At 40.9% G+C, this 25,199-nt stretch overlaps 1 long non-coding RNA gene across 2 annotated transcripts in view; it reads left to right on the forward strand.

The window, feature by feature from the left end:
* Positions 1 to 16,608, forward strand: part of LOC126234337 (uncharacterized) — a 215,836-nt gene extending 199,228 nt beyond the window's left edge. The window contains exon 3 of one of the 2 annotated variants that reach the window (XR_007544712.1): positions 16,515 to 16,608. This is a non-coding gene — a long non-coding RNA (uncharacterized LOC126234337). The remainder of the gene's footprint in view (positions 1 to 16,514) is intronic. The other variant, XR_007544713.1, reaches the window with a different exon arrangement.
* The last annotated feature ends 8,591 nt before the right edge of the window (positions 16,609 to 25,199 follow it).

Raw genomic sequence — 25,199 nt, forward strand, 5'->3', positions numbered from 1 at the left:
AGCAAAATAACTGATGATGGTCGAACTAGAGAGGATATAAAATGTAGACTGGCAACGGCAAGGAAAGCGTTTCTGAAGAAGAGAAATTTGTTAACATCGAGTATAGATTTAAGTGTCAGGAAGTCACTTCTGAAAGTATTTGTATGGAGTGTAGCCATATATGGAAGTGAAACATGGACGGTAAATAGTTTGGACAAGAAGAGAATAGAAGCTTTCGAAATGTGGTGCTACAGAAGAATGCTGAAGATTAGATGGGTAGATCACATAACTAATGAGGAGGTACTGAATAGGATTGGGGAGAAGAGGAGTTTGTGGCACAACTTGACCAGAAGAAGGGATCGGTAGGTAGGACATGTTCTGAGGCATCAAGGGATCACCAATTTAGTATTGGAGGGCAGCGTGGAGGGTAAAAATCGTAGGGGGAGACCAAGAGATGCATACACTGGGCAGATTCGGAAGGATGTAGGTTGCAGTAGGTACTGGGAGATGAAGAAGCTTGCACAGGATAGAGTAGCATGGAGAGCTGCATCAAACCAGTCTCAGGACTGAAGACCACAACAACATCTCGCACTTACATTAATGTGTGGTCTTAAATTGTTAATCACTTAAATATGTTACCTATACAAATGTATTCCCGAAATTTCATTACTCTACAGTAATCATTTTTTGGTGCTGCATTTTTTTTCCGACAGTCTATTTAATTTGTATATTGTGGGAATGAATTATAGCATCTCGATATGAGGCTTATTTTTCATTGACCGAAAATTAGGGGGACATGTTTGACGATGAGATAGCTCTAGTCACCATAAGTGTTCAGGAACTGGCTCTGCTAAATGCAGTGGAAACGTGTACTATGCACATAATCAAAATCGATACTAAGATAACGTCGTGCGCAGCAAATGGACAGAATGGACAGGTAAATGTTAAATTTGCACAAGATTGTTCTGAACGGTTTGTTGTCCGGAATTACAGTTTATAGAAGGAAGATATAAGAAAGACGTATCACAAGGCTTCCTATAAAAAGATACAGCTGATAATGTAATACCTCCGCTTTTTTCAAAATTTGGTGAAGTATTTAAACACTGAATGTGTGATTCCCACTGAACTAGGATGCACAGGACTGTAAATATTTCAGCATTGTTGTTTTCCCTGGGGCAATATATCTGAACTAAACGCTGAACTTGCCATGTGTAGTGATGGATCAATGCCTCCGAACCTCCTCATAAAAAACTTCAAATGTAGTGACTGGTTAGGTTGAGTTTCTGTATATACTTTAGACTTTCACAGAAACAGCCTACGAACATGCACATCTATACCGTGTATTGTATATTTTTAACTGCAGCTAGAAACTGTTTGACTTATACAGGGCGAAACGAAATTCGTGTATTTGGAAGCCACAGTGCGATTCGTTACACACCAACAGTAAAAAATGTCTGTACCAAAATATCGTCACGTGCATATTTTCGGTAGAAAATAGAAATCAAAGAAAGGCAATCTGACAGTTCTGTTTCACAATACGTCAAGTACTTTCATTCAATATTGAGTAGCTGTGCTGTCAAACTATTGCTGTGGGTAGAGTTTCGTATTACAACACTCGAATTTCTGGACCGAGGTGTTTTTCTTTTTACTTTCTGATTTTAATAATTGACTTCTGCAGGGAAAGGCAACTGATAGCGGAAAACACATGATTCAAGAACCACAAGAGGAGACCCTACACTTGGAAATCACCAGGGGATAAATACAGAAACCAAATCGATTTTATACTGGTAGAAGAAAGATACAGGAATGGAATCAAGAAGGTGCACACATTGCCAGATGCAGATATTAATAGCGACCACAACTTACTTATGGCAGAAATAAAAATAAGAATGAAAAAACTGAAAAAGGCGACCATGGTCAAGAAGTGGGATCTAGAGAAGATAAGATCCAACAAAGAACAAATTACAGAAATGCTGTCTCGGGAGTTTCTAAACACAAAGAACCACCTGATAATGCCTACGAGTACTGGAATATGCTGAAAGAAGGAATCATTAAAGCAGGACAGCAAAATATGGGATATGTAAAAGGGAAAAGTAAAAAAAAACATGGGTCACACAAGAAATTATTTCCAAGATGGAGGAGAGAAGAAAATTGACAAACAAGAACACTTAAGATGCAAGAAAGATATACCGAAGGTTAAATAATGAACTGCGAAGAGAAACAGAGCAGGCTAGAAAAAAATGGCTAAAAGAGGAATGTGATGAAGTTGAAGAACTGGACACTAAGGGAAAATACGACTTACTTTGCAACAGAGTAAATACTATGACATGGGAACAAAATAGAGCAGGAAGTGCTACTACGGAAATTTTTAGTAAATACGAAGAGGTAGTGTACAAAGATAGTGACGATGTCCTCCAGAGATGAGAAGAATATCTAAAAGAGCTGTATGACACAAGTAGCAAACCAGAAACTCAGGAACTTGAATCACACAATAGTGTAAGTGATGACGAGAAAGGACCAACCATCATAATGGAAGAAGTAAAGTCTGCCATAGCTGCAACGAAAAATGACAAAGCGGTAGGTACAGATACGATACCGGGAGAAATATTAAAATGCTTTAACCAAGATGGAATAAGAGAAATATTGAGGTTATGTAATAAAATATATAACAGTGGTGAATGACCTGAGGACTTTCTGACAACAGTAATGATTCCATTACCGAAAAAACAAGGAACCAAGAAATGCAGCGAGCACAGGACAATAAGCCTCATTTCACATGCAGCCAAAGTGATGTTAAGAATAATTAATAAGAGACTTAAAAAATTAATGGAGGAGTATCTTGGCGAGGAGCAGTTTGGCTTTAGACGCAATACGGGCACCAGAGATGCAACAGGGCTCCTACGAATCTTGGAAGAAAGATTTGTTGAAAAAGGAAGAGACTTCTATATGTGCTTCATCGATCTATAAAAGGCATTTGACAATATGGCTTGGGACAAGCTGGCGACTATCATGAGGGTAAAGAGAGTGGACTGGAAAACCAGAAGACTTGTAAACTCATTATATCTTAATCAAAAAGCCTAAATTAAATTGAGAGTAGAAAGTACAGACTGGATCGGACTAGGAAAAGGAGTAAGACAAGGATGCTGTCTATCACCTACTCTTTTCAACCTCTACTTGGAAAATATGATTGACCAATGCTCATTAGAGGACAAAGGAGTAGAAAGTGGAGGAAGAAGAGTAGGGTGTTTGAGGTTTGCTGATGACATGGTCCCTCTAGCCACAGGGGAAAAAGAATTACAGTATTTGGTGGACACCATGGAAACTAACGGAAAAAATATGGAATGAAAATTAACACAAATAAAACAAAAGTATTGGGACTAGGAGGAAATAAGCAAATAAAAATAATGCTGAATGGAGAAGTACTAGGACAGGTGCAAAATTTTAAGTATCTTGGAAGCAGGATAGACACGACTGGAAGTGCACCACCGAAATTAAAACAAAGATAGCAATGGCAAAACAGGTGTTTTATAAGAAAAGGAGAATTTTCTGCAGCGGTCTGGACAGAGAACTCAGGAATAGACTCATAAAATGTCTTGTTGGAGTGTTCTTCTGTATGGCGCTGAAACATGGACTGTGAGGAAGAAGGACAGAGAAAGGCTGGATGCTTCTGGCGGAGGATGGAAAGAATAAGTTGGATGGACAGAGTAAAAAATGAAGAGGTGCTGAGGAGAGTGGGAGAGAAAAGATAGTTACTAGATGTAGTAAGGGAAGAAAAAGAAATTGGATTGGGCATATATTAAGAAAGAATGACGGACTGATAAAAACAGTTTTAGAAGGTTATGTAGAAGGGAAAAGGAAGCTAGGAAGGAAGAGATTCCAGATACTGGATGACATTATGGACGGTACAACATACAGCAGCCTTAAGAAGGAAGCAATGGATCGCAGAAAATGTAGAGGCAAAGGACCTGCTAATATAGCAGATAAGTGATGATGATGATGAATTTTAGGTTGCATGATACGGTCTCTGTCTTATAGATCGTTTTACATCTCAACAACGCGCGTGTAATTATTTAATGGTAATACAGAAGTTACATCTCAACCGTGTTCATGATTCCCCTTTTCAAGACATATTTTGCTGTTACACATGTACTCTGTTCTCTTCCACGCACAACAAATGGTTCGAATGCCTATAAGTACTATGGGACTTAACATCCGAGATTATCAGTCCTCTAGAACTTAGAACTACTTAAACCTAACTAACCTAAGGATATCACACACATCCATGCCCGAGGCAGGATTCCAACCAGCGACCGTAGCAGCATCGCGGTTCCGGACTGAAGCGCCTAGAACCGCTCGGTCACAAAAGGCCGGATTCCACGCACAACACCCTTTCGTGCTTTGCGGTACATTCTCAGCATTTCTTCTCATTTCTTCAGCGGTATCCCTTCGTCCATACTGAAACGAAACCAACTCCACCGCGCCGTCTCTAGTCCAGGCCTGGCCAAACAGTGCTCCTATAGCGCGAGCACACCACTCATGCTCCTGCCTAGCGCTTGAATGCAGCGGAGACTGGTGTTGCGGGGTGAGGAGGAACAGGAAAATGAAGCCTGCAGCTAGACGCAGCTACAGCGAGGTAGTCCTACTGTCAGATGCCGAGCAGTTTGCTGGCAGTTCTACTTGCTTTAAATTACGAGCAGCGTAAGTAATGCACCACATTTTTTTTCTGAAAAGAGGTTGGTTTTATGCATGATTCCAATGCACCATATTATTCCCCGCTGTTTTGGCTACAAAACCCTATTTTTCGACGTAATCGCCGTTCAGTGCGACGGCTTTCTGCCACCCTACTGGGAGGGCCTTTTGTGCTCGCATGGTACCACTCTACTGGTCGACGTCAGAGCCAATGTCTTACTTTATCAGTAACCATCCCAACATCCAGGTACTACTTCCCGCGGAGTGCAGCCTTCGTTGGGCCAAACGGATGGAAGTCGGAGGTGGATGAGAAACAACAGTCCAATGAAGTTTCGCGAGCTCGTCTCGGCTGCGAAGACTTGTGTTGCCATGGAGAATTTCGTTTGCATTTTTGTGGTGAGTAAAATGCTCAAGTCGTTTCTTCAGTTTCCTGAGGTTAGTACAATACACTTCAGAGTTGATAGTTGCATCTTGAGAGAGGAAGCAGAGTAACCCGTTCACAGTCTCAGAAGACCGTCGCCATGACTTTGCCGGCTGACGGGGTGGCTTAGAACTTTTTCCTCGGAGGAGAAGTGGTGTGGCGCCTCTTTATGGATTGTCGTTTTGTTTGCGATTCGAAGTGATGATCCATGTTTCATCGCCTGTGACAATATTCGACAAAAAATTTTCGCGATCAGCCTAGAAACGTGCAGAAACTTCTGCACAAATGGCCCTTCGTTGCTCTTTATGCTCTTCTGTTAGGCGAAGAGGAACTCAGCGGGCACAAGCCTTTTGAGTACCACAACTGGTGGACAGATGTGTCAGCACTAGCAATAGAGACGTCTAGTTGTCCAGCGAGGTGTTTGATTGTGATCCATCGCTCACCTGTATGAGACTGTCCGCAGCTGTATGTGGCCGCCTGGTGCGCCTGAGGTCGGATAGGTTTACACGCCTCGCACAACGACTCAACCTGCTTTTGTTCACTGCCAGGTCTCCGCAGACATTCTGCTATCGCCTATGAATATCTGCGATGCTTTGATTGTCTGCCTAAAGAAACTCAATGACAGCTCTCTGCTTGGAATGTAGCTCCTTTACAGACGTCATTTTGAAGGCTACGTAGATCACAGGCACCTCTCGTAAAGTCATGAAACTGGGGGGCTGAAGCGGGAATATTCCAAGATGTCCCACAACAAATTCCGTATCTAATCAACCCAAATTTGACGAATAAAAGTGTTGCGTTACTGACTGAACGTCCGTCGTAGATTTTAATTCTGCATTAGGTATACTTGACTAAAAAAGAAAAAAAAGTAGAGATGCCACATCATTGAATGCCGAATGGAAACTAACTTACTTACTGTATCGTTTAAAAACGATGAAAAGTGTTTAATATGCCATTGCACTAGTATGAACTAGAGAAACACTTACTGGAACGTCATTACAACTCCAGCCACAAAGACGATATGATGCACTTGTCTTCTCATGGACGACACTGAACTGGGGGCAGCCATTAGGGGAGGAACTGGGTTAAGGGCAAGTAGAGTGGTGAAAAAATCTTCTAAGGTCGACATCAGCAATTATTTGAATTCATTAAATGTCTTATTGCAAGGGAAGAATCCTTTTGTAACAGACATGGCAGACAAGATTGATCCTATCAAACAAAAAGTAATCCTCTGAAAAAGTCAGCTTCATGTTAATGACATGGATCATTTCCCGTAATTTAAGGAAATCATTTGTGAACCAGACATGACATTTTTGTGATTGAAACATTTCATCATAAGTCCTCAAAGAGATTCCAAGACAGTAAACGAATGAAGACAGATTTCGATGTATCTGACAGATGGTTCTCACTTTTGGCCGATAATCTACCTCATTACTTCCAACTGGAGTTGATAGACGAACAGTGCAGCAGCCAATTCAACGATGTGTTTGTCCAGTCCAGGAACTTATAAGATTTTTTAAAGTGTTACCCAAGAGCAGTATTCTCGAGACCACAGACAAGCCAATAAAGTTGTTTCTATGTTTGGTTCAACATATGTGCGTGAACGTTTTCTTTTTCTTGTTTTTAAATTGACAAAGTTCCAAAACGTTCGTGTTTATCAGATTTTAATCTGGGTAACTCCATGCGCTTAGCTGTACCACAAACCATCGTTCGAGTTACAAACGTCTAAATTATAAACATCTATAAATTTATAAACAGCCGAACTTAACGTTAAAAGCCTGTATGTCAAGATTTCTTTAGTTCTGCTGACGGTATCAGCACTATATAAAGTACTTCTATGATCAAGAATAAAAGTTACTTCTTTGACAAAAAAATTACAGGTTGAAAGTAAACACACGTGATAAACTCCTACTTATGAAAGTATGCCACAATGTTCCAGCGCGTGCAGCTTTCGGCATACAGCTGTGTAGTCGTCTCAGTCACACACCTGGTCGGAACTGCACAGTGGTAGATGAATCCAGAACGCTGACAAGGAGAACACGGCAAGTGCCGTGACCAGATTTCCCAGAAACATCACTCAGTGCAAGAAGAGTCAAAAGAAATGGCACATGTCTCGTCTTATACGTAGACACTCGGCCGTTTCTGAGAAAACGCCGGCCAAAGTCTTCGACGTAATTTCCATGCCTTTTAGCGCACGTCAATTTCAGCCGAAATGGTGGCACAGTGGCTAGCACCGCGACCTCTCGCTTTTGCACCCCGTGTTCGAAATCCGATTATTTTTTAAAATTTTATTTTAATTTCATTTACCTCTCCATATTCGTAGAAGATTACTACACGAACGTTTGTTATCAAGTTGGGGGGAGAAGGACGATATATTTAATGTAGAATTACAACTGGGTTTTCAAAATACATGTCATACATATATTATATAATACACATGGGCAGTTAAAATTGCTACACCACGAAGACGACGTGCTACAGACGCGAAATTTAACCGACAGGAGAAGATGCTGTGATGTGCAAATGACTAGCCTTTCAGAGCATTCACACAAGGCTGGCGCCGGTGGCGACACCTACAACGTGCTGACATGAGGAAAGTTTCCAACCGACTTCTCATACACAAACAGCAGTTGACCGGCCTTGCTTCGTGAAATGTTGTTGTGATGCCTCGTGTAAGGAGGATAAATGCGTACCATCACGTCTCCGACTTTGATAAAGGTCGGATTGTAGCCTCTCGCGATTGCGGTTTATCGTATCGCGACATTGCTGCTCGCGTTGGTCGAGATCCAATGACTGTTAGCAGAATATGGAATCGGTGGGTTCAGGAGGGTAATACGGAACGGCGTGCTGGATCCCAATGGCCTCGTATCACTAGCAGTCGAGATGACAAGCATCTTATCCGCATGGCTGTAACGGAACGTGCAGCCACGTCTCGATCCCTGAGTCAACAGATGGGGACGTTTGCAAGACGACAACCATCTGCACGAACAGTTCGACGACGTTTGCAGCAGCATGGACTATCAGCTCGGAGACCGTGGCTGGAGTTACCCTTGACGCTGCATCACAGACAGGAGCGCCTGCGATGGTGTACTCAACGACGAACCTGGGTGCACGAATGGCAAAACGTCATTTTTTCGGATGAATCCAGGTTCTGTTTACAGCATCATGATGATCGCATCCTTGTCTGGCGACATCGCGGTGAACGCACATCGGAAGCGTGTATTCGTCATCGCCATACTGGCGTATCAACCGGCGCGATGGTATGGGGAGCCATTGGTTACACGTCTCGGTCACCTCTTGTTCACATTGACTGCACTTTGAACAGTAGACGTCACATTTCAGATGTGTTACGACCCGTGGCTCTATCATTCATTCGATCCCTGCGACATCCTACATTTCAGCAGAATAATGCATGACCGCGTGTTGCACGTCCTGTACGGGCCTTTCTGGATACAGAAAATGTTCGACTGCTGCCCTGACCAGCACATTCTCCAGATCTCTCATCAATTGAAAACGTCTGGTCAATGGTGGCCGAGCAACTGGCTCGTCACATTACGCCAGTCACTACTCTTGATGAACTGTGGTATCGTGTTGAAGCTGCATGGGCAGTTGTACCTGTACACACCATCCAGTCCCTGTTTGACTCAATGCCCAGGTGTATCACGGCCGTTATTACGGCCAGAGGTGGTTGTTCTGGGTACTGATTTCTCAAGATCTATGCACCCAAATTGCGTGAAAATGTGATCACATGTCAGTTCTAGTATAATATATTTGTCCAATGAATACCCGTTTATCATCTGCATTTCTTCTTGGTGTAGCAATTTTAGTGGCCAGTAGTGTATGTGTATGGTATTTTCAAGGGTTACAGTCTATTTAAATTCTCATTTTATTATATCTCATTCTTATATGTATTTTTATATTTTATTCTCTTGTTTACTCTTCAGGAAGATTTGGTGCTTTCCCCTGGATGATACGGATATCAGAAGCATCTGAACGATAGAAATTCCGAAAGCCAAAGGCAGGTTTACCACAGTGACACTTCTTCGTGTGAATCTCACTCGGGATTGAAACGTTGTTAAAGCTTTTGAAAATTCCGCGCGTTTGCAATAATTCCGCATGACGGATGACTTTGCCGAAACAGTGCTTCCGATTGATTATGAATCAAGGGAATTCACCGAAAAAATTTTCCAATAATTTTTTTCATTTATTTATTTATTTCTTGATTCATTCATCACGCACACAATTAGTAAACGAATAAGGACAACGTTATTTCAGTATATATTGGAAAAAAAATTCATGTCGTTATCTTCTACAGACATGGGTAGATAAATTGAAAACAAAGGTTTGGAACACGGGATGCAAGAGTATGAAACCACTGTACCAGCACTTTGTGGTCGAACTGTTTACTTCCTAAAAGGCACATGAAGTTCCTCGAAAACTTCGATCGTCGTTTTCTCAAGAACGGTCGAGAATCTACGGAAAGCTGAGACACGTGTTGGCGTATTTTGACTCCTCTTCCGTTGAGCGAAGTTTCTGGGAAATCGTATTATGTTACTTGCTGCGTTCTCCTCGTGAGTAGACTTGGCTGCGCCCACGTAGTATCCTTCCTTCTCTTGCTCTATGTTGCTCCCCTGCAAACACTCAAATTAGATAATAACATCATCTACAGGTATGCTCGCCAGTATGATAGGTAATATACGAGGGTCCTTCCGTAAGTCATAGCAGTTATGGTGTTGTTGTTGTTGTGGTCTTCAGTCCTGAGACTGGTTTGATGCAGCTCTCCATGCTACTCTATCCTGTGCAAGCTTCTTCATCTCCCAGTACCTACTGCAACCTACATCCTTCTGAATCTGCTTAGTGTATTGATCTCTTGGTCTCCCTCTACGATTTTTACCCTCCACGCTGCCCTCCAATGCTAAATTTGTGATCCCTTGATGCCTCAAAATATGTCCTACCAACCGATCCCTTCTTTTAGTCAAGTTGTGCCACAAACTTCTCTTCTCCCCAATCCTATTCAATACCTCCTCATTAGTTACGTGATCTACCCACCTTACCTTCAGCATTCTTCTGTAGCACCACATTTCAAAAGCTTCTATTCTCTTCTTGTCCAAACTGGTTATCGTCCATGTTTCACTTCCATACATGGCTACACTCCATACAAATACTTTCAGAAACGACTTCCTGACACTTAAATCTATACTCGATGTTAACAAATTTCTCTTCTTCGGAAACGATTTCCTTGCCATTGCCAGTCTACATTTTATATCCTCTCTACTTCGACCATCATCAGTTATTTTGCTCCCTAAATAGCAAAACTCCTTTACTACTTTAAGTGTCTCAGTTCCTAATCTAATCCCCTCAGCATCACCCGATTTAATTTGACTACATTCCATTATCCTCGTTTTGCTTTTGTTGATGTTCATCTTATATCCTCCTTTCAAGACACTGTCCATTCCGTTCAACTGCTCTTCCAAGTCCTTTGCTGTCTCTGACAGAATTACAATGTCATCGGCGAACCTCAAAGTTTTTACTTCTTCTCCATGAATTTTAATACCTACCCCGAAATTTTCTTTTGTTTCCTTTACTGCTTGCTCAATATACAGATTGAATAACATCGGGGAGAGGCTACAACCCTGTCTCACTCCTTTCCCAACCACTGCTTCCCTTTCATGCCCCTCGACTCTTATAACTGCCATCTGGTTTCTGTACAAATTGTAAATAGCCTTTCGCTCCCTGTATTTTACCCCTGCCACCTTCAGAACTTGAAAGAGAGTATTCCAGTTAACGTTGTCAAAAGCTTTCTCTAAGTCTACAAATGCTAGAAACGTAGGTTTGTCTTTTCTTAATCTTTCTTCTAAGATAAGTCGTAAGGTTAGTATTGCCTCACGTGTTCCAACATTTCTACGGAATCGAAACTGATCTTCCCCGAGGTCCGCTTCTACCAGTTTTTCCATTCGTCTGTAAAGAATTCGCGCTAGTATTTTGCAGCTGTGACTTATTAAACTGATAGTTCGGTAATTTTCACATCCGTCAACACCTGCTTTCTTTGGGATTGGAATTATTATATTCTTCTTGAAGTCTGTGGGTATTTCGCCTGTCTCATACATCTTGCTCACCAGATGGTAGAGTTTTGTCATGACTGGCTCTCCCAAGGCCATCAGTAGTTCTAATGGAATGTTGTCTACTCCCGGGGCCTTGTTTCGACTCAGGTCTTTCAGTGCTCTGTCAGACTCTTCACGCAGTATATCTCCCATTTCATCTTCATCTACATCCTCTTCCATTTCCATAATATTGTCCTCAAGTACATCGCCCTTGTATAGACCCTCTGTATACTCCTTCCACCTTTCTGCTTTCCCTTCTTTGCTTAGAACTGGGTTTCCATCTGAGCTCTTGATGTTCATACAAGTGGTTCTCTTATCTCCAAAGGTCTCTTTAATTTTCCTGTAGGCAGTATCTATCTTACCCCTAGTGAGACAAGCCTCTACATCCTTACATTTGTCCTCTAGCCAGCCCTGCTTAGCCATTTTGCATTTCCTGTCGATCTCATTTTTGAGACGTTTGTATTCCTTTTTGCCTGCTTCATTTACTGCATTTTTATATTTTCTCCTTTCATCAATTAAATTCAATATTTCTTCTGTTACCCAAGGATTTCTATTAGCCCTCGTCTTTTTACCTACTTGATCATCTGCTGCCTTCACTACTTCATGCCTCAAAGCTACACATTCTTCTTCTACTGTATTTCTTTCCCCCATTCCTGCCATTTGTTCCCTTACGCTCTCCCTGAAACTCTCTACAACCTCTGGTTCTTTCAGTTTATCATGGTCCCATTTCCTTAAATTCCCACCTTTTTGCAGTTTCTTCAGTTTCAATCTGCAGTTCATAACCAATAGAATGTGGTCAGAATCCACATCTGCCCCTGGAAATGTCTTACAATTTAAAATCTGGTTCCTAAATCTCTGTCTTACCATTATATAATCTATCTGATACCTTTTAGTATCTCCAGGATTCTTCCAGGTATACAACCTTCTTTTATGATTCTTGAACCAAGTGTTAGCTATGATTAAGTTATGCTCTGTGCAAAATTCTACAGGGCGGCTTCCTCTTTCATTTCTTCCCCCCAATCCATATTCACCTACTATGTTTCCTTCTCTCCCTTTTCCTACTGACGAATTCCAGTCACCCATGACTATTAAATTTTCGTCTCCCTTCACTACCTGAATAATTTCTTTTATCTCGTCGTACATTTCATCAATTTCTTCATCATCTGCTGAGCTAGTTGGCATATAAACTTGTACTACTGTAGTAGGCATGGGCTTTGTGTCTATCTTGGCCACAATAATGCGTCCACTATGCTGTTTGTAGTAGCTAACCCGCACTCCAATTTTTTTTATTCATTATTAAACCTACTCCTGCATTACCCCTATTTGATTTTGTATTTGTAACCCTGTAATCGCCTGACCAAAAGTCTTGTTCCTCCTGCCACCGAACTTCACTAATTCCCACTATACCTAACTTTAACCTATCCATTTCCCTTTTTAAATTTTCTAACCTACCTGCCCGATTAAGGGATCTGACATTCCACGCTCCGATCCGTAGAACGCCAGTTTTCTTTCTGCTGATAACGACGTCCTCTTGAGTAGTCCCCTCCCGGAGATCCGAATGGGGGACTATTTTACCTCCGGAATATTTTACCCAAGAGGACGCCATCATCATTTAATCATACAGTAAAGCTGCATGTCCTCGGGAAAAATTACGGCTGTGGTTTCCCCTTGCTTTCAGCCGTTCGCAGTACCAGCACAGCAAGGCCGTTTTGGTTAGTGTTACAGGGCCAGATCAGTCAATCATCCAGACTGTTGCCCCTGCAACTACTGAAAAGGCTGCTGCCCCCCTTCAGGAACTCATGTTTGTCTGGCCTCTCAACAGATACTCCTCCGTTGTGGTTGCACCTACGGTACGGCCATCTGTATCGCTGAGGCACGCAAGCCTCCCCACCAACGGCAAGGTCCATGGTTCATGGTGTATCTTGCGATAATGTGACAACATGTGAATTTCACTATGTATATTGAACCGGTAAGGTTGTGTGTATCTGAATGCCGACACTAAATAGGGTTCCAGTCGAGGAGGTCACGGCAAGGGTTGGAACGAAACAAACACACTGGAACTAAGTGTAAACTTATTGTGCTCGAGAACAAAAACGAATCAGAATCAACTACTGTCCTTCAAAATAGTCCCACAGTGCATCGACACAGAGTTGTCAGTGATGATGTCAGTGACGCCATTGGCATTCCCGTCAGTGCTCATCACCTGTCGCCGAAACGCCATGAGGATATCCGCCGTCTTTGCAAAGCGCCTCCCGTGCAGTGTGGGAGGGTCCATCTTATAGCTCAGCCAAGTTCACACTCAATGTTCAGGCGCTGGTACCGAGCCATCCTCGCATGCGGACGCAATCTGTCGGTTGATTTCGGTAATGTTTACCGCAGGCTTTCGAATTTATTTACTGCGATTACGGTGATGCCACGTGTTGGCACGATATACCATACTTGCCATGACTTACGGAATGGCGCTCGTGTATTTAGCTGATCATCACGCTCATGAACATTTCTGACATGTCTGACCAGTAATTTCCGTGTTCAACCTTAAAAAAAAATCTGTGTTTGTAAGATACGTATCCTTTAAGAAACAGTGTATACTTCTGCTTTATTGCGCTGAACAAAAGTAGAAAATAAAAAAAAGTGAAATAGATCTAGACCTGCGATGGAACTGTCGTACTCGAGTATTCTGGCGCAGTACTCTACTCCATTAAGGGGGGAACACACTGCAGCAGCCTAAAAAAAGCTTTCTCTTGACAATTTCTTTGGGCAGAAGGAAAGGCGATAGAGCAATAATGCTTGGGGTCGTTATTGAGCATATATTTAGGTATATTACAAAGAATATATTACAAAATGAGGACACTGCAGTAATTCTCCCGAGGCATGTTGAATTTGAGGCGATCTGCAGCACTCACTGTAACTGGTGTCAATTTGAATCTGGAAAAAAAGAGAAAAAACTGTATAATCTACCTGAGTGTTGCTATTGGAACACGTAGGGGATTTTAGAACTATTGGTTTTTGTGTAATTGGTAAAACTGAATAAAGTCGTTGAATTTTCATCAAAAAAGGACAGTTATTTGACAATAAATATTTTTTTAAAATTAACTAATCGAAAATTCCGTACGTGGTTCACATTGAATTGTTACTTCAAAGTTGTGGTTAAATTGTCGAATAAAAAGGATTGAAAATTGTTGGACTGCCGTTTTGAAAACTCATATTCCGAGAAAAATGCGTTTGAAGTTTTGAAATGTGTTACAGACATGAACAAACGAAAACTCATTTAAATTGCTATCCCGGAGCGGCCTGTAATGGTGCCGTTGCGAGCGAAATCATATCCACTAGTTTATCATAGAACGATTGAAATATCGGGCGCGGCAACTCCATGAACGAAAAGTAATTCACAGTTTAGTTTAGCTCTGCTCAAAGCAAGCGCATTGCTAAGACAATTCGACGTTTGGTTTCATGTACGTTCGGTATAAACTTATTACATGGTGTACCAACTTCTTGGACGTTTGGAAAGCAATGATTATTGTGAAGCCTAAGTCTCGAGGACTTCGCTCTTGCAGTGTAATATCTGCATTGCGCGTTTTACATTTCACGTTTTGAGAAACAACAGACACAGCAAAAAAAAATTATAATGCTGTTGCTTGTAACGGAACATATTAAAGGCTTTACTTTAATGAAGTATGCGATCCCTTCCAAATTCAACCAGTTTAATGAGTATTTATGATTATAGAAAAGTTATTGTGTATGTTAACAATGATTGCATAACATGTCTCCATAAACAGTCAACCCATTAAATTATACTGAATAACTGACCCACACAAAAGTTAATATCACTTGATCACTGATACAGCAAATGTCATCATGTAAAAACACTAAGTTCATCTTAAATAATTAATATGAAGTACGAAAAATAGTGGCCAACATAGGTATTTTGGATCTCCTTAAATAAAAATCACCCAGTGAAACCTATTTGTTCACTAGGAGCGTTTTCACTCAGTATTCACGTAATCAATCCTATTTTAGACGAAAACCAATGTAATTCTTAATAATTCATGTTACTTACTTATTTATGCAAATTAGAGAAGTCAATTGACAAACTTCTAAAAAACGACCTTTTTGTAACAAAGAATTATTCTGTCAAGTCAACAAATCTGTCTGTCATTTTAATAACATGTTAAATTATGTCACTCGATGCAAATTAATAACTTTTCTGCACAAATTATGATAACAGATGTACATGTGACTTATAAACTATATCTCTTTTTAGTAGTTCTTTGACAATGTTATAAATACAGGCAGTCGGAGGCAGTCAGGGCAGTCGGAATGTCACTTTGGTGAAGTGTGTTTCTGTGTTATTGTTTGGGATGGAAAAACAATGCAAAGAACATGTAAAGGAAGTACTACTTTGTGTTGTGTTATGGTCTTTGGTGGACAGTGGAATTAAGATGGCCACCAAAGGAATAAATATTTGATGTTTACATATGTGTTGGTTTCGTTTGTTCTTTATCATCAAAAGCACATGAAAAACACGGGACCTCATGTTTTTAACCCTAGACAACCAGATTTAGAACCAGCATCAGCATCGAGACACAGCAGCGATCCAGCAAGCAGCAGCGATTACTACAATGCATTGTAATGGCGCCAACCTAACATCAAGTGCTAACAAGCTCCGTAAATGGGAGTGAAATAGTGCGATTACAGCAACTAGAGATATCAACGACTAGGCGGACCATTTACATGCTCAACCTGTAGTTTGCATCAAAATCTTGGTCACAGTCTTTCAGTTTCGTAGCAGAGGGGCTGACCTGCCTAGCTGCTCTCAGCCTCAACTGTGTTCTTTGGAAGCTTTGATGAAATACTACTTCGACGCAGCGTTGAATATGATGTTTACGTCTCTTTTCGGCCGGAGTACACCTTTTTACCACTTATCCATACTTGAAAAACAAGACTGTATACTTACTATACGACGACAACAAGACTATCAAAAGTCTGCACAGAGAAATGTAGATCAGAAGAGTGAGAGTTGTTTTTTTCGTAAAAGTGATAACGGTTGCTGACGCAAAGTTAAGGTATTAATGTTTTGAAATACTTCTAATTGTACCCACACACTGCAAAGTGTTTCGAGTTGGCACACATAAACCGTTGCGGGTCATTCGAGGCGCTAGAGGAGTAGTTCGGAGTTCCATAGAACAAATTTTCTTCTTCGGGGATTAGACTTTTTGCGTTATATTGTAGAAGGTTCAAAGCATTTTTTAAGCCGATAAAAATGATGTTTTCTTAACTTCCACAGTAGTGTTACTCTTTAACGCAGAGACGTCCTTCTCGTGTTGCAGCATGGTCCCAGAACCGGAAGCCAGCCTGACGCAGCTGCCGCCCCCGGAGCGCGCGGCGCCGCCCCCGGCGCGGACGGAGTCGGCCCGCGGCCCCAGCGCCGCCCCCGCCGCCTCCGCCGCCGCCCCCGGCCTGGCGCCGCTGGCCAGCCTGCTGGTCCCGGCGGACTACGTGGACGTTCCAGCGCTTTTGCGCATGCGCGACCGCACACAGCGGCAGGCGCTCATAGACGCGCTGTACCGCGGCTGCGACCTCTGCTACCGCATGTGACGGCCGACCCGCCGCTAGGAGCCACAATTCGCGAATCTAGTCACCCCACTAAACAAACGAACATGTCTAGACCAATTGATATCCCCTAGTGCAAGTTCTAACGTAGCTGACATTCACAGTCAAACGTGTACTAATTACCCCATTTAAATTATAGCTATTAAAAACACCATTTGCATAACGGATTCTAAAATGGGACTGAAATGTGGTTCGTTTTCCAACCAAGAGAAATTATTCAAACTAATCGTCGGTTCTTTTCGCTTATCGTCTTGCCTTGTGTATGGACTGGAGGTTTCCTTCCGCTAACTTTCTTTTCCCTTATACTACTCAAGCCATGTCACTAATACTCTGCCCTGAACGAAGAATGAATATTTATTAATGGGAGCCACAATGTGGTCAATAAATTCTAGTCCAATTAATAATTTGTTATGTGTTAGGTTTACATATATTATTTAACGTGGAATATCAGTTCTTGCCGTTTGTTACCCTCCTACTTATTACAATGAAATTATTTATAGTATATGAGTTAATTCAAATATTGTAGAGTTATACATGTGTTTACTCTCGTCAATGAACTGTGCAAGAATTTCTAGTCTTACAGTGCAATGACTTCTTATGTCTTGTTCTTATAAGACAACGATTTTTTGATTATAATAACAAATGAAATATCTGCTTACAAAGAGATTTTAGGTTGATATTATTTAATGTAGAATCTCAGTTCTTGCCCTTTTTTATTCTCCTACTTATTACAAAGAAATTATTTATAGTGTACTGTTTAATTCAAACATTGTAGAATTATATAAATGTTTACTGTCATTAATATAATGTGCAAGAATTTCTAGTCTTATAGTGCAACACCGTCTTATATTCTGTTATTATGAGAGACATGCTACTCAAACACCAATTTTTTTATTTGAATACTACTCAATTATCTAACTAAAAAGAAACTTTGTATTTACATTGTATTTTATGGCGCTCTAAATGTGTACTTCTAATGTCATACAATCTAGTCAGCCTCATGTGGAGAAAATAAGTACAAGTTTCATGATTCGGAAAATAACAATAAATTATCTTCATCTGCAAAGTACAAACTTACAAATAAAAATGGCATGAATAATACAGTTTGTCTAATTAATGAAATGTGTTGTAATAGCAATCTCATTCTTTCATTCATCAAAATGTAATCCAATTGTATAATTATACAAGGTTGTTTTAGTATTCTTTAATGACTGCTAACAGTTATATGCAGTAATAAGTCTACCAGTGCGAAATATGAGCAGTCTCTTGAGGAAAAAATCAGTTAAACTACAGATATCAAAGGGAAGACAACTAAGGGATAGATTTGATTAGATGGGAGCCTATTCTGAGGCAGAAAAGGAAAATTTTGGTAGTGATGATAGTAATGTAGGGCATAAGAGAAGTGAGAGAGAATGTCGAAAGCTTGAGAAAGTAGAGAAAAATTTTTAGAGAGATGCAGAGATGCAAAGAGTGAGTAGAGACAGACTGGTAGAAGGTCACATACACATAAGTTTCAGGTCTATCTGGTATTTCTAAGACTAACTTTGTTCTTGCAGATAAATACCCAATAATGCCAATAATATTTCTTTTGGGGACTGGTTCTTTGCAAATGAATCGTCTCTTAACCTCAAAAAATGTACCACATACATAACTGTATTGAGCACAACATTATGGCATGACCAAGCATACTGCAGAAGAAAAAATGAGTAACAGAAACGGAAACTTGATGGACTGGGTTTGCTTTGTGATATGTTCTTGAACTGGAAACCACAATATACGATTCTCTATAGATTACTATGATGAGCATGTTATGCTCTGCAAATGATTGCTGATAACAGTAAAGAAAAATTTGCTTGTCTTATACATTTCGAATCATAAATTGGACTGGAAACATATAATTGAAAATTTCTAAATTATGCTGTGTAGCCTCAAACCTCTTTCAGACAACTCTTTAAGGAACAATGTACTTCCTGAAAAATAACTTGTTACTCATTTATTCCCCAAACCACAGCATTGACAAATATACTAATAACAGAGGTAGTGTATATGGTACATAATGTTTACAACAGAGAACCAATAGCCCATGGAGTGTATGAGTAAAGAATCCTAACGAACAATAATTGTTTAAATACATTAGACCATAGGTCGATAACACATAATTATATGACCTCTAGGAAAGACTTATCATGCACACCTCATGATCATATTTTGTATATGTTACCAGTAACAAAGAGAAAAAGAAGCATGGCTATGCAGAATGGATTACTTTTTACGATGTTTTTGGATCTGTTATCTACTGCGTCATTTAAAGAAGTATTTTTGACAAATGTAAGGGACGAAAATTTTTACAGGTTGACAAGAATTACTTTCAGATAACTTTAATAGCTTGGGAATATCGTGGACAACGAAAGTCCCGATTATTGACTAGAGTTTCCAACTATTTGACTCTTAAACAAATATCCAAAACTCTGTTCATCATTACTATTGTTCCATAACTTCATCGCTGGATCCACACACCTTCGAAGATATTCAACATATGAAGAGCAGAAAGAACAATAAAAAGTATAATTAACAGTTTTAGCCTTTCTTTGTCGATAACGAAACGTCCTAAAGTGTGTGCATAATTTTTAACCAGTCGATGACCCTTTTTTGCAACCACCACAGACATTCCAACTTTCTACTTTAAGATCATATGAGGATATCTCTAGTCTACTCCAACTACCAGACAACCTGACACCGTTCTTAGTTCATTGCAGCTGAGCCACCATTTTTCATCCTTTTAACATTAAAAAGTGGCCTTATCTAGTGTCATCATCATCGTCATCACCGTCATCATCATCATTTTCTTCGTCTGCTTCTTCTCCCTCAAGCATTACAGCAGTTGGTATGGTGCGACTTCTTGATCTATTCATCTTCTCTTTACCAATGTTCTATCTTCCTTTAGGGACGTACTATAGCAGTAATTTGGAATATGTTCATTGCACATTCTTTTTCTAAGTTCTTTTCATTCTTTTCTATATTCCTTAACCTTTTCATTTTCTGCCTTTTCGTGTTAATCCCTGTACTGTTCTCAAAAATCTCATATCGGCCGTTTGGAGTCTGTTATCTGTTCTAGAGTTTATAGTTCAGTTTTCATTTCCATTATTCCGCAAAGCGTTGCCATGACTTTGTAAAATTTTAGCATTGTTTTTCCTACTTTTTCGCTGAGGTTTCTTTGTGATGGTGCCATGTATCGCACTGAATCTCTCGATCTTTCTTTCAATACACACTTCATTGAGACAGAGTCCAAGAACCTGAAGGTATTAACTTGTTCAACAGTTTTGTTTCGTAATGTGAATTTACATCTTAAAGATTGCGACCCTTGGAATGCCATGGACTTGGTTTTATTTGTCGGTATGCTTAAATTACGTTGATTTATTATTTTATGTAGTTCATGTAACATTCATGTATACAACTATTATTTGGTCGTCAGCAAACGTAAGAGTTTTGATACAGTTTCTTCCTTTGGAGATCTTCCGTATAGTAAATTTCAGAATCCTTGGTTTCCATTCTCACTCTGTGTTGTCTAAATATAAAGAGTATCGGTGATATACAAAATATTTTGCTTAGGCGATATTTCCAGATTCTAGCTCTTCATTTAAACGGGTTCGCGGTTGTACAGGGTTATTTCGTGATGATGTTACAATCCACAGTGTTATACCGTGAGATATTACAACTATTGGCATGATCGAGAAGACTAAACGTATCAGTGAGGTAAGGGAACCTGCTACAGAAACGACCAGGTCGAAAGTTGTGAGCAAAAATCGTTCTGGTACCTCTAACAGTGGAATACATGGACAGGTACGTTTGTTGCTGGGATCCCACTTGTTATTCGTGAGGGAACGTGGTTCCAACATTATGGAGCCCCCACCTCAGTTTGGACTGCGGTTTCGTGAACACCTGAATCAGACATTCACTGAAAAGTGAACAGGCAGAGGAGGTCCTGTTCCATGCCCAGCACGTTCACCTGATCTCACCTCACTTGATTTCTTCTTGTGAGGCCGTATGAAACGTCTTGTGTGCTAGATGCCTGTCGAGACTGAAGAGGACCTCCTGGCAAGAGTTCTCACTGCCTGCGACACTGTTTAAACGACACCGAGGATGTTAGAACGGGCACCACAAATCTTTGTGCGACGATGGTATCCCTGCATTCACGCTGGGGGATGCCATTTTGAACAACTGCCGTAAATGTACTGTAACCTCCTAACAGTTAAAATTCCATAACCTCACAATAAAAATGGTGTGACTAACCTTCCAATAAAATTGTGACTCATATATAACCTTTCAATAATTAACTGACTGTGAATCTAAACTGGTAAATCTGGACGTCAGCAATGCTGCGTCGTGGCCCTGAAAAGTCATTCTGAATGAACTGAAAATTCTTACCTCAATTATGTCGCCGGATAACGCGTATATATCTGCTCCTATACGAAATTTTTCTGGCACAGCCCAGTGCAATGCTGGCCACTAGATTTGTTATGTGTAAAAAGAAAGAACTGATTTTTCTTTACGATAATCGGGATGACCATGTATATGAGAAATTAGTAAAATCTTTAAATTCAGATGTGTGATTGTCAAAAGTTATTTTTATAAGAAAGATTATTATTAAAAGATTTTCTAAAAACATTTACGTGGGACTTGATACAATAATAGTACAAAATCAGTTGTTACAAATTACATATGGGCGCGGCTATTAAAAGTAATTTTTGGTTTTACCTTATACTACATCGCTCAGGCACCGCCATCGTTCTCCACGACCAGCGACCTCACCCAACCGCCCGACTGCGAGCTACTCATGGAGGTATAAGGAGGGGAGATGGCACTATGGCCGTCTGCTGTACGTCTGTTTGAAGCCGGTGGGCCGCCATGTTTGATTGGTCAAAACAGTGACAGAGCTCTTGTTAGAATTGCGTGTTCTTCATATTTAACGTTATGTCTGCGAAATAATTTCAGATGATGAGTGTTACAATGTTTACATGCATAACACAACGTCACAATAGCTTTTTCAGGTGTTTTCGTTTTGTTTTTAATGCGTTTTTGCCCCAGCAATACAACTGATTTGGTCTCTAGAATGAGATTTTCACTCTGCAGCGGAGTGTGCGCTGATATGAAACTTCCTGGCAGATTAAAACTGTGTGCCCGACCGAGACTCGAACTCGGGAACTTTGCCTTTCGCGGGCAAGTGCAAGGCAAAGGTCCCGAGTTCGAGTCTCGGTCGGGCACACAGTTTTAATCTGCCAGGAAGTTTCATATCAGCGCACACTCCGCTGCAGAGTGAAAATCTCATTCTGGAAACATCCTCCAGGCTGTGTCTAAGCCATGTCTCCGCAATATCCTTTCTTTCAGGAGTGCTAGTTCTGCAAGTTTCGCAGGAGAGCTTCTGTAAAGTTTGGAAGGTAGGGGACGAGGTACTGGCAGAAGTAAAGCTGTGAGTACCGGGCGTGAGTCGTGCTTCGGTAGCTCAGTTGGTAGAGCACTTGCCCGCGAAAGGCAAAGGTCCCGAGTTCGAGTCTCGGTCGGGCACACAGTTTTAATCTGCCAGGAAGTTTCATGTGAGCGCACACTCCGCTGCAGAGTGAAAATCCCATTCTGGAAACATTCCCCAGGCTGTGGCTAAGCCATGTCTCCGCAATATCCTTTCTTTCAGGAGTGCTAGTTCTGCAAGTTTCGCAGGAGAGCTTCTGTAAAGTTTGGAAGGTAGGAGACGAGGTACTGGCAGAAGTACAGCTGTGAGTACCGGGCGTGAGTCGTGCTTCGGTAGCTCAGTTGGTAGAGCACTTGCCCGCGAAAGGCGAAGGTCCCGAGTTCGAGTCTCGGTCGGGCACACAGTTTTAATCTGCCAGGAAGTTTGATTTGGTCTCGTTAACTTAAGTGTTTCTTTTGGATACGAACTTCGAATGATGAAAAATAACAGTGTACAAAGCTATTTTAAAACTCAAATCACCTTTTACTGTATTTGTGTCGATGTAAACTGAAAGCAGAATCCGAAAGCTATGCTAGTTTACATACCGGATGATATTTCTTACTCGTTTACACACTTATACAAAATTTCATTTGTAAATACAAACATCGTTTGTGCTTTGTCAAGAAAAATAAGCATATGAACCCACAGAGCCCTACGAGCTTCATTGATCGGAAATCTGAAATAAAACAAGAAGAAAACAGTTTCACAAAACGTAAACAAGACCGCACATCTCACGAATATAAACGACAATATTTTACGAACGGGGCCACTTACGCATGGAACGTGATTCCTTTTAACTTGGTAGCACTATTCCAACGTTTAGTACACCCGTAAACAACGCAAACCGGCATTTTAAAATGAAAAACCTTCAGCAGCTCTAGACAGTAGCACAATCGGAAACGAGTGTTCTGACCAAACTGCAATGGCGGAGCTCGGTTTCTGTCGGCTTCAAGTTTGTGACGTCATGGCATCTCCCCTCCTTATACCTCCATGGCTACTGCTGTTGACACTGCTCTCTGGTCTGCGATTCTATTGTAGCTTACATATCGCAGGCAGCGCGTGATCATTCCATCTAAATTACATCTGCTCGCATGCGCTAGCAATAAATTCCTTATTCATGGACCTCTTACAGTACCACTTTGTAAAATTTGTGCAGGTAAATGGAATTCATTATTAAAGTACCGTAGACTTACAGTTTTCAGTCTCTCTGACTTCAAGTTACGTGTGCCATTATTAGTCTATGGACAGGAGAAATTGTATTGGGGCGAGCATTCAAGGGGAATTCTGCGCGTCTTGATCAGGGTTCGGAAGTTGGGGCTCTTGGTTTGAGGCTAAAGCGAAAGTTGAGTAGATCTTCGCTTATACCTTTCGATCGATCGTTTCCGGATTAGGGTCGCTTACCTCAAACCGACACATTTATCCTTTTCCGTCAACCCTGAAAGTTTGTGACGTCGTCACCCTGTATACTCCGGATCGCATCGATCAGATGTAATGATATTCCTCTTTTTTCCATAGCATTTCATACTTTTACTCTAAGAACGTTACCAAGAACTTTACTGTAGTCTAGAGGGACTATGTAGGCTTTTAAATTGTATACTCTTCTTTTTCCTGTTATCTATCTACCCCGAACGGCAATTTCGGGGGCACAAAATTCATATTCTTGAAGAAAAAACACTTGTACACAAAGCGCCCAGCATCCAGCGCACGTTGGTCTATCGACTGCTCATATTTATTTTGAAACGCATACCTGCTGATTTTTGAAAGTTTTGGAACACATTCTAAGTTGATTCTGAACGAATCATAAGTTGGTTTTTGAATGCGTGCATAATGCACGTGACGTCTCTGCCATGGGAATCCCTGTCACATCTAGAAATAAGAAGCCTCCCGCAGACAGAAGGGGACGGGGCTATACGAGCCAAGTCGAATAAACCCGAGCGGGTGAATACCAACCGCTGTTTGTTTACGTGGTTGACTGGGTGTGCGAATGAATAGCGTCGTTATAATTACTTGTGAAGTCCATAGATTCATACTACCAGAGTGGAAATAAACGACTTATTAAACAGGCATAACATGTAGTAAAGATTACATATTATCTTCTCAGTGTATCTAAGAAAACGAAAGTTTGACAGAAATATTTTTTCAGATTGCTACACTACTAGGGCCAGTTGTACAGTACACAGAGCGAAATACAGTGACATGTGATGAAGAAATGGTATGCGAAAAGGAGTACCTCTGCACTTTAGCGCATTTAAGACCAAATAATATGTCTTACTTTTTCTCGAACATATATATTTTATACCGGGTGATCAAAAAGTCAGTATAAATTTGAAAACTGAATAAATCACGGAATAATGTAGATAGAGAGGTACAAGTTGACACACATGCTTGGAATGACTTGGGGTTTCGTTAGAACCAAAAAAATACAAGCTTTCAAAAAATGTCCGACAGATGGCGCTTCATCTGATCAGAATAGCAATAATTAGCATAAGAAAGTAAGACAAAGCAAAGATGATGTTCTTTACTGGAAATGCTCAATATGTCCACCATCATTCCTCAACAATAGCTGTAGTCGAGGAATAATGTTGTGAACAGCACTGTAAAGCATGTCCGGAGTTATGGTGAGGCATTGGCGTTGGATGTTGTCTTTCAGCATCCCTAGAGATGTCGGTCGATCACGATACACTTACGACTTCAGGTAACCCCAAAGCCAATAATCGCACGGACTGAGGTCTGGGGACCTGGGAGGCCAAGCATGACAAAAGTGGCGGCTGAGCACACGATCAGCACCAAACGACGCGCGCAAGAGATCTTTCACGCGTCTAGCAATTTGGGGTGGAGCGCCATGCTGCATAAATATCGTACGATCCAGCAGGTGTTTATCAGCTAGGCTGGGGGTGAT

This window comes from Schistocerca nitens, chromosome 2 (assembly GCF_023898315.1).
Source record: "Schistocerca nitens isolate TAMUIC-IGC-003100 chromosome 2, iqSchNite1.1, whole genome shotgun sequence".
Lineage (NCBI taxonomy): Eukaryota > Metazoa > Arthropoda > Insecta > Orthoptera > Acrididae > Schistocerca > Schistocerca nitens.